At 40.9% G+C, this 9,614-nt stretch overlaps 1 long non-coding RNA gene across 1 annotated transcript; it reads left to right on the top strand.

Annotated features, from left to right (window-relative positions):
* On the top strand, positions 830 to 1,681 carry LOC108635840. Its single transcript, XR_001917958.1, has 2 exons — positions 830 to 1,258; positions 1,379 to 1,681. It is a non-coding gene; the product is annotated as an uncharacterized LOC108635840 (long non-coding RNA).

The raw sequence follows: 9,614 nt of genomic DNA, 5'->3' as shown, positions 1-9,614 counted from the left end.
CCATATGGTGCAGGTATATGGGTAACTGAGCAGATGTAAGCATACCGATGAACCGAAGATGGTTACAGAAGTTCTTGATGAGCCCAACGATGCAGAACCCAGGCCGGATTATCCTCCTTTTTTCCCCACCAACTCTGACTTGACAACACAATGGAGTTATGGAGAATTTCTTCTGTGAAAGGCAGTGGGAGAAAAGAGAGAATGAATATTAAGATCATAGCATTAAGTCACCCCATCTCCCCATTAGACAGCTCTCCATAGTCAGATGTTCAGTCATTGTGTAACCAAAAGTGGAGTCCCGCTGCTTCAAACTAATAAAGAAACAAGGTTGGTGGAGAGAAAATTTTGTTTTGTTTTGGATGCTGACAAAACATCCAAAGGATGTCGGAGGAGTGGGAAGGGAGGATGCCTGTCCAAAGGCCAACCCCACCTGACAATCAGGGAGCAAGAGCTTTCATAGACAGAGGGGGGAGGCTACATGACGAAACAGCACAGTCAGCTCTGTCATCTTACAATCGGTCATCAGTGATCTGGCCAGCGTCTTCTTGATTGTTTTAGGTACAGTTAAGCTTCAGCTACAGGGTCAGTTCAGTTATAGTCTGGTCATCAGGTGGTTAACTTCTCCAGCTGTTGGGGATTTCAGTCTCTATAAAAGCTCACAGGATAGGGCTCAGAATATTACCTATAGCCCTTGAGAAGGAACTAAATGTGCTTGACTATGCTTAATGACCAAGCTATTATTATTTGGTCTTCTTTCTTTTTCTTTGTGTCTGCATTTTATTTCTATAATTAAATTTCTTCTTTTGCTAAGGTTTTTCCAGGCCAAAGGCAAGCAGAGGACTTGGGGTAACAAGGACCATAGCGTCCTGCTCTGTTTCTGTTGCGTCTTTATTACACCCAAAGAACTTAGCATAATGTCTTGGAACTAACGGCAGATTCATGAATCAAGTTTGCAAAAATGAGTCCTATCCGAGTTCTAAGGTGGCCATCCGTGTGGTCTATACTAAGCTGGAAGTCCTTGAACTACTGTCTTCAAATGGAGAGGATATGCTAATGTGTGGTGAAGACACGCCTTCACAATGAAGCAAGAGTCATGTTCGCCTGCACCAGTGGGAAGTTTGACCTGATGGACTCAACCAAGCCCTAATGGTGTTAAACCATTTTCAGCAATGCTCGCAGACTGTCCTGGAGGACAACACTGTTAATGCAGACATGCTGTCACCGTTCCAGATGTTAACTCTGATTGTCCTCAGGGCTTGTAAGTTGCTCTTTTCCCCCAATTTCCTTTAACTAATATTCTCTAAATTTTGTCCCTTTAAAAACTCCAACTTTCTGGTTTATTTACTCTCCTCTTTCTGCCCCACCCCCACCCCACCAGCGTGTGTGTATTGTACAGGTCATCTAGAGCAACCTCAAATTTCCAGTACCAAAAAGCTGTCTAACAGCCCGCCTGGAATGTAACAATTTTTACTACATCTGTATATTGGTGTCAAGAAAGACCTGGTTAAGCCATACAGCACCTGCTACACATTTTCTCTAACAACACCATCAAAAGGGAAGCAGGCATTCTGTTGAGCAAGTTTGAGGCGGACATGATACCTGAAACTTCTACATCGACCCTCACTGTTCACAATGCACGGGAACGAGACTCTGACACCTATTACTGTGCCCTCTGGGATGTGCACAGTAGAAGACATTAGAGTCATGCCATTCAATAAATGATTCTTGGGCTTTCATCCACTGTCGTGAGTTAGGAAACCACAGTTACCACCTGTATGCATCTGTGCAGTTTTCTAGGTAAGCTTTTATGTGGGTAACTCTGCAAAGTTGCCAAATCCCACATTTTCTCAAAGAGGAAGCTTTGTGCTCTATAACACAGGGAGCCCAGCCAGATACTTTGCGATGATCTAGGGGGTGGGGTGGGGGGAGGGGAAGGAGGTTCATGTATACAATTTTACATATAGTATATGTAATGTATATATGTATAATTATGTATACATATGTATAATTGTGGCTGATTTGCACTGTTGTATGGCAGAAACCACCACAACATTGAAAAACAATTTTCCTCCAGTTAAAAAAATAAATTAAAAAAAATAAATATTAAAAAAAATGAATTAAAAATAAATTACCTGCAAATAACCAGGCTCCTGTTTTTGGGAATCATCTTGCTCTCCAACAGGCTTTCCCAGGGCACCCATGTTTATTCATCTGAGTCAACCTCCACAACACACTGCTTTATTTTCTGCCGAGATATATACACCATACTATCTGTGACCCCTTTTTAAATTTAATTAATTAATTTTTGGCTGCACTGCATGGAATGTGGGATCTTAGTTCCCCGACTAAGGATCAAACCTGTACTCCCTGCAAGGAAAGTGTAGAGCCTAACCACTGGACCACCGGGGAAGTCCATGTGGCCTCTTTTGTATGATTTGCATGTCATTACTTTTTTTTTTCTGGTCCACTTATCTCCTTTGATTAAAATTGTGGGTATTAGATTAAATGTTACTTATTCAGCCTGGAGGCTAAAATGTAACAAACACATGATGATCTAACCACAAGCAGGGTTGACTGCAAGGATAAATATATCAAATATATGCCTGGAATGGTGATATTTGATTTTGCATGAAACTTATAAATGCTGCTACTTACTGAGTCCAAGTCAAAGTCTACTTTGGATTGGAGCATGGGGAGCAGCTCATTATCTGAGCTACTGAAGATCCCACCTATCCCACAGTAAGGGTTTGACTGACACTCTGAGCCAGGCATTGTGCACAGCAGACACTGAAAATGTCATATGCTCTGTCAGATCTGGAGATCTGTAGCACCCCCTCTCTGCCACTGGGCTGCCAGTCCCCAGTGAAATGATAGTCCTCAAATTAAATATTAATACATCTCCGGGTTATAAATCTCTCAGGAATTCTGGTAACTTCTAGCTCAGCTCATGGTTTATAATTTGTGTTGTTTTGCTGTGAAAAAACAAATAAGATCTTTGTTTTCTTCCAATGTGATTTCACTTAGGTAAAACAGATGAAAGTAGATTTGCTCTGTTTGAAAGAATTGAAGGATAAATAATTCTTAGGTTTGTTTTCTTAAATAGCTCTTATGTTTTCTGATTTTTCAATAGAATACAATTATCTGTCTACACAAAGGGCCTAGCCAGGTGGTGAAGACTTTTATCTCTTGTATCAGAGAGGCCTAGGTCTGACCTGGGCTCTGGCACTTACCAGCCATGCGACAAGGAGGATCTCTGCTATAGTCCATTTCCTCACCTGTAAAATAGTGGTCCTTGACGGAGGAGCCTAGTAGGCTACAGTCCATGGGGTCGCAAAGAGTCGGACACGACTGAGCGACTTCACTTCACTCACTTGTAGAGCATCTATTGGTACAGGAACACACACACACACCCCAGGGCTTTGTACCTAGGGCTTAGTACCACATTGGTCATAGTGGGGCTGATTTACAGCTTAAAGATAGATTAGCTAGATACAAAGAAAATCCCATGGGAAGCCATCCCAAATCAGTTCAATAAAGGATGCACACAGGTGAGAATTACAGTGGCTTGCTCATGGACCAACAAGCCCTATGTGGGTAGGGGGGAAACAAGTCTGTATGCAGAGTCACTTACTTCTCCTGCTCTTCTTTAGACCAATGTGAGCTTCACTAAGGACACTGGCCACACATATCAAAGGCAAATCAGCCAGAGGCAAACCAGCCTGATTCATAGAACACCGAAAGCACTTTATATGGATGAGCAGTACTGAAGACAGAAGTGGCTCAAGTACTGTCTGTTGAAATGAGGTCTATATTTCCATTATTATTGAGGTGTTTGCATTACCTAATGGGTGGATGGGAATTTTCTATAGATGGATACATGAAATCTCCTGATGATTTTGATTTAACTTCTTCTTATACCAGAAGGGGATGATTCACAGTGACTGTAAGTAATAGAACCAATGTAGTATTATCTAATTAATGCTGAATATGAGAGCTGAAGAACTGATACTTTCAAATTATGACGTTGGAGAAGACTTGAGAATTCCTTGGACTGCAAGGAGATCAAACCAGCCAGTCCTAAAGGAAATCAAATCCTGAATGTTCATTGGAAGGACTGATGGTGAAGCTGAAGCACCAGTACTTTGGCCACTTGATGCAAAGATCTGACTCACTGGAAAAGACCCTGATGCTGGGAAAGGAGAAGGGGGCTGCCAAGGATGAAATGGTTAGATAGCATCACCGACTCAATGGGTGAAGGGTTAATGCGGCCACAATAGGGAAAGTGGAGATGTACTGCTTGCACACAAGATGTTCTGCCAAGAAGACAGACACAGCCTTGAGATTAATGGTCCCTTGCAAATAAGGGAACATTCCCTTCTTGTGATAAGGGCTCTGGACAGACTCTGCAGTAGGCTGGAATTTCACTCCCTTTTGCTGTATTGATAACATTTATGCACATGCGCTGTACTGAACAAGTTTGGTCATACAGTCTGGAATTCTGCCCAGGGGGGCTATATAAAAATTAACCGCAAAAAAAAAAAAAAAAAAAAATTAACCACTAGCCTGCTTGCTTGCACAGTTATTATTTTTCCTCTGGCCAGAGCGGTGTCTGTCTCTTGTATGTGTGTCTTGTTTTATGTCATTTCACTCATAATCTCCAGAAATCTCCTACAAATGGGCATGAATTTGAGCAAACTGCAGGAGATAGTGAAGGACAGGGGAACCTGATGTGCTGCAGTCCATGGGGTCACAAAGAGTCAGACACAACTAGTGACTGAAGAACAGCAAAAGTCTAGGAAAACCTTAAAAGTCAGTATTTTCTGTAACATATGGTGTATTACCAACTCCTCACACTTACTAACACTGTGGGAAAAGTGATGTGTGTTCCCTAAGAGTCAAGTTGGAAAAATTACAATTTTGAAAATTGCTAGGCCCACCTGGAAATCCATATTGACTCTTTTGACTTGAGTGACTTCACTTTCAACCCTGAGAATGGGTTTGGAGAATTAGCCCAAGGCAGAGGAAAGGGCACAACCTTGTAGTGATCATGTCTGGAGGTTGGGATCATAGATAATTGTTTTCTATGTCACTACTGTGGCTCCTACATTGTCTAATAGAAAATCTTTATTACTTTTGAATTTTAGCTCAGAATTTATTTTTAAGAAAAATCCACATATTTCATAATTTTAACAATACCTCAGAAACTATTGAGCACTTAGAGACAACATGTAAAAATTGATGGTTAGAAAGGTTCTGTCTTGAACACTTTTTCTTCCCCCTCCTCCAGCAGCTTTTGCTTCTTTACAAAGTAAAATCTTATTTTCTCTCCTAATTTCCAGTGAGCCCTATTTGGCAAGTGAAAGACCATGTTAATGCTCAGGGTGGCTTATTGGGCTTATATGTCTTTTCTTCCCCTTATTATAGACACTATAATGTACAGATAGTACCAAAAATATGCAGTTTTCTTTTTTTTTCTTTTGGGCCGTGTAGCTTGTGAGGCCTTAGTTTCCTGACCAAGGATCCAACTCAGGCCCTCAGCAGTGAAATAAAGGCATCTTAACCACTTGTCTTCCACACAGTCTTATTAACCCTATGGTACTGAGAGGGTAACAGGCAGGAAGGCCATGGGTCTCCAAAGGGAGGAAATAGGCTGCAAATGTCAGACATTTTCTCTCTCTCTCTCTTAAGCAGCAGGAGGAAACAAACTAGTGATATAATTTTTCCCCTTTTCTACACAAATTTAAAAAGAGGCTTCTCTTAAAATATTGTGTTGACATAATGATACCTGGTTCCATCTGAACTTAACTTTTCTCAAATTTTGAGCTACTAATACATTTTTTTTTTATGGAAGTGTTTGTCTTAAGCTATGTGAATGTACTATGCATTTACCTCAAACTCTGTCTTCAAGTCGGTTCCACCTAAAGGCTCAGAACTGACTTGACATACCTATATGTTATCCTCATACATTGTTCCAATCCATGTAAACAGAACTATTTGTATGGCAATCTGCCTTTATACAAGACTCAAGTCAATCATTTTATGGCCCAGATGACGGTGCCAAGATTATCTCAAAATGCATCTTGTGGGTGAGGGGCCTGGTGCCATTCTCTGAGTTTTTAGACATTCCTTTCTCTCATTAACAGCCTGCCAGTACCTATAAAACATCCAGCGAAAAGCTAGCAGGCATGTATTCTTTCTGCCCCCTTCTGATGTCTATGTCAGAAGCTTTCTCTATCTCTTCTATACTTTAATAAAACTTTATTACACAACAGCTCTGAACGATTAAGCCTTGTCTCTGGCTCCAGGTTGACTTCTCCTCCAGAGGCCAAGAATCCTGCCGTCTTTCATGGTTCAGCAACAACCTTTCACAACAACATTCTTGCTCTCTTTGCTTCTGTTTTGCCCAGATGTAGTGATGAGCAAGAACTGTACACTTCACTGCACAGGAGGTCTATCAGTCTGCAAGGTGGCTGGCACTCCTGTTGCCAGAGAACATGACCCTCTACCTCTCACAGAAGGTTGCTAGAAAATCAGCCTCATGTGATCGTCACCTGGAGAGGCCGGAGAAGATAGACTTTCAGCTTTGACTCTGTGAGTGCCCTTCTTTGGGGCATGGATTTCTCAGTCAGTTCAAGGACATGAGGGGATGCTAAGGGGCAAAAAGGATGGACTCTTGAAGGTTTTCTGTTTTCTCAAGTTCCACTCTTCCCATTTCTCCAACCTGCTCTTGATGCAGGAGACTAACCCCTATGGAGTCCACTAATGGGCACCTTCACTCATCGATTTCCATTTAATTTTGGCCCAGCTGGAATTTGAAGTTCAAAGAAATGAAGACTGTGTCACCTGACCAAAGCATTCCTTCCTTGGGCACTAGGATTTTGAAGCCCTGCGGCGGGGGCGGGGGGGGGGGAAATACACATGTTCCTCTCTATTAAGTTTATCAGTTAGAAAGTACAGAATTCAGTGATACTCTCTCAGCAACTGTCTGGTTTCCTGTTTTCTTACTGAAGGAGCAGGGGGACATCCTGTTCTGTTAAGGGCGGGATCTTAGTGGCTTTTTGGAAAGTGAAATGAAACACGCTTGGGGAGGCCTTCTTCCTACTCTTCAACCTGTATTACTTATCTGGGGGCAAAGGTAACCCACTCATTTGAACATCTGTTTGATTTCTTCCTTTTGTTCTTCCAGACTGACTCTCCATTTCTCTTAACTCTCCTTTATGCCTTACATGTCAGACCTTCATGAACTAGACTAATGGTCTTATTTCTGGTTGCTGTTTGGGAGACTGGATCAGGGTTCCCTCCTTGACAGTGATCTTGGATTGACTGCGTTCTCCACCAGTGACCAAATATAGTGACATCTAACTCATAGACAGAAGTTTAAGTCCAGGAGCCAAAAGATGAAGGTGTAGGAGGACATCTTTTTATACTGATTAACCCCATGGAGGAGTGTGTTTCCTTTACTAAAACCCTGGGAGGCTGTTTCCTCTTCCTCCTGTTCCTCTTTTCTACCTGCTCCTCATCCTTTTGGGGCACTCAGGCTGGGTAGACAGGATGTATGAGTACAAATATTCATCTATGAATATTGTTCTGAGTATGCACATTTGTTACTCTATTTCTTAGATTTGGTTAGGATTTTTTTCCTGGTGGCTCAGATGGTAAAGAATTTTCCTGCACTGCAGGAGACCCAGGTTTGATCCCTGGGTCGAGAAGATCCCCTGGAGAAAGAAATGGCAACCCGTTCCAGTATTCTTGCCTGGAAAATTCCATGGACAGAGGAGCCTGGCAGGTTACAGTCTATGGGGTCACAAAGAATTGGACACAACTGAGTGACTAACACTTTTTTTTTTAAAGTAACTTCCAGTGAAATAAGTTAGACAGAGAAAGAGAAATACTTTATGTTATCACTTATATGTGGAATCTGAAAAGTAAAACAAAAGAATATAACAATAGCAAGACTCTCAGGTATAGAGAACAAGTGTGGAGAGGGAGGTGGGGAGGGGCAAGGGATAGGTATAGGTTTAAGAGACACAAACTACTATGTACAAATTAAATAAGCAAAAGCACAGAGAAACAGAACTATTCTTTTGTAATAACTTTAAATGGAGTATAATCCATAAAAATACTAATTCACTATGTTGTATACCTGAAGATAACATAATATTGTGAATCAACTATACTTCTATAAAAGCATAGTTGATTTAAAACATAGTTACCCATGCCAGCAAAAAAAAAAAAGTAATCTTTTCTTTCTTGATTATTTTGCTTTTTGTTGGAAATCCTATTCCAATGGAAGCAAAGGAAAATATGTAATTTAATAGCAGGAAGGAACAGATATTTCACTGTAGAGTATCCAGATATAACTTTCCATGTACACACAAATGCTGATACCAAATCAGGAGTTTGAAGATCAGATATTTACTTAAAAAAAACAACCACCATGTTCAAGGTCTCTTATGATTAAAGAACTGCAACCATAAAGTTTGTAAAATTCACAGAAGAAGAAGATGAAATGAAGACCCAATATAATAGCCGCTGGGAACCTTAGAGTACCAATAGAGCCAAGAAAATGAGCACTTATCATGACTTATCATGACTGTGACCACATCCTTCCCAACATGGAGCAACCTTGGTCCTGAGTCCAGACCTCAGCCCTGGCTAGACCTCAGCTGCAGCCTGCAGCATTTCCTGTGCTTCTCAGGTCTATACCTTATATCAGAGAAAAGAGGAAAGGGAGTCTGATGGCTATCGATTGTACCCCTACAGATGTTAGTAACTGTGCCCCTAAATGTCTGCTTTGACATCATTTCCTGTTGATGTGGATTCCTATTTAGAGACTATGAGTGTTGAAATGGCCTGATTATCTCAGAGAGAAAGAAGACAGGGTGCATTATTTAATTTCCCAGAGATTTTCAGTCACTGAGAAGAATTTGGACCAAAGGTACTGACAATGAACATAATGAACTTGATAACCACTTAGCGCCCACTGGCTGCTAGATAATTTATCATGCATATTCAGAAGCTCATATGATTATCATTAAGAAAAACCCTGCAAATAAGTGTGTTTCATGGAATAAGGAATTTAGGCTTAGAGAGGGTAGTTATCAGTTCAAACAAATAGTTCATGCTGCTTCAATTGCACTATTGGGCCACTGTGAATCCCCTTAGTGTTTGTTAACCATATAAAGATATACTTTGGCATTTGTGAGCAAATATGGGTTGACCCAGACCTGTTGCCCTACCTAGGGGAGCCTGCTCTGGACATAATGAGTAGCCACTCAAGAAGTCATGGCTTGAAGGTCACCTTGGGGCACCTCTTAAAGAGTTCTGTTTCTGTACACTCTTCTCTAGGACCCTTCTCCCTAGTGGAGAACAAAAGTCTAAGAAAATCATCTATCTTCTGTGTTTTGTGAATTTACTTTACCAAGAAATATCATAGATGGGATACATAATGAAGGCTCCAAACTCCATTCTTGGACTTAAATAAACAATCATAATAATATGCAATGAGGATAATGTTTTAGAAATTTATAATCAGCATCTCTTTATTTTCCTAAATGAATCATGTAGTTAGCTGTAGTCCTTATTCTACTGAAACTAACCCAAGAGATTTGCCA

Source organism: Capra hircus, chromosome 4 (assembly GCF_001704415.2).
Source record: "Capra hircus breed San Clemente chromosome 4, ASM170441v1, whole genome shotgun sequence".
Classification (NCBI taxonomy): Eukaryota; Metazoa; Chordata; class Mammalia; order Artiodactyla; family Bovidae; genus Capra; species Capra hircus.
The sequence above is the reverse complement of the archived record's forward strand: the minus strand, read 5'-3'. Positions and strand labels throughout refer to the sequence as shown.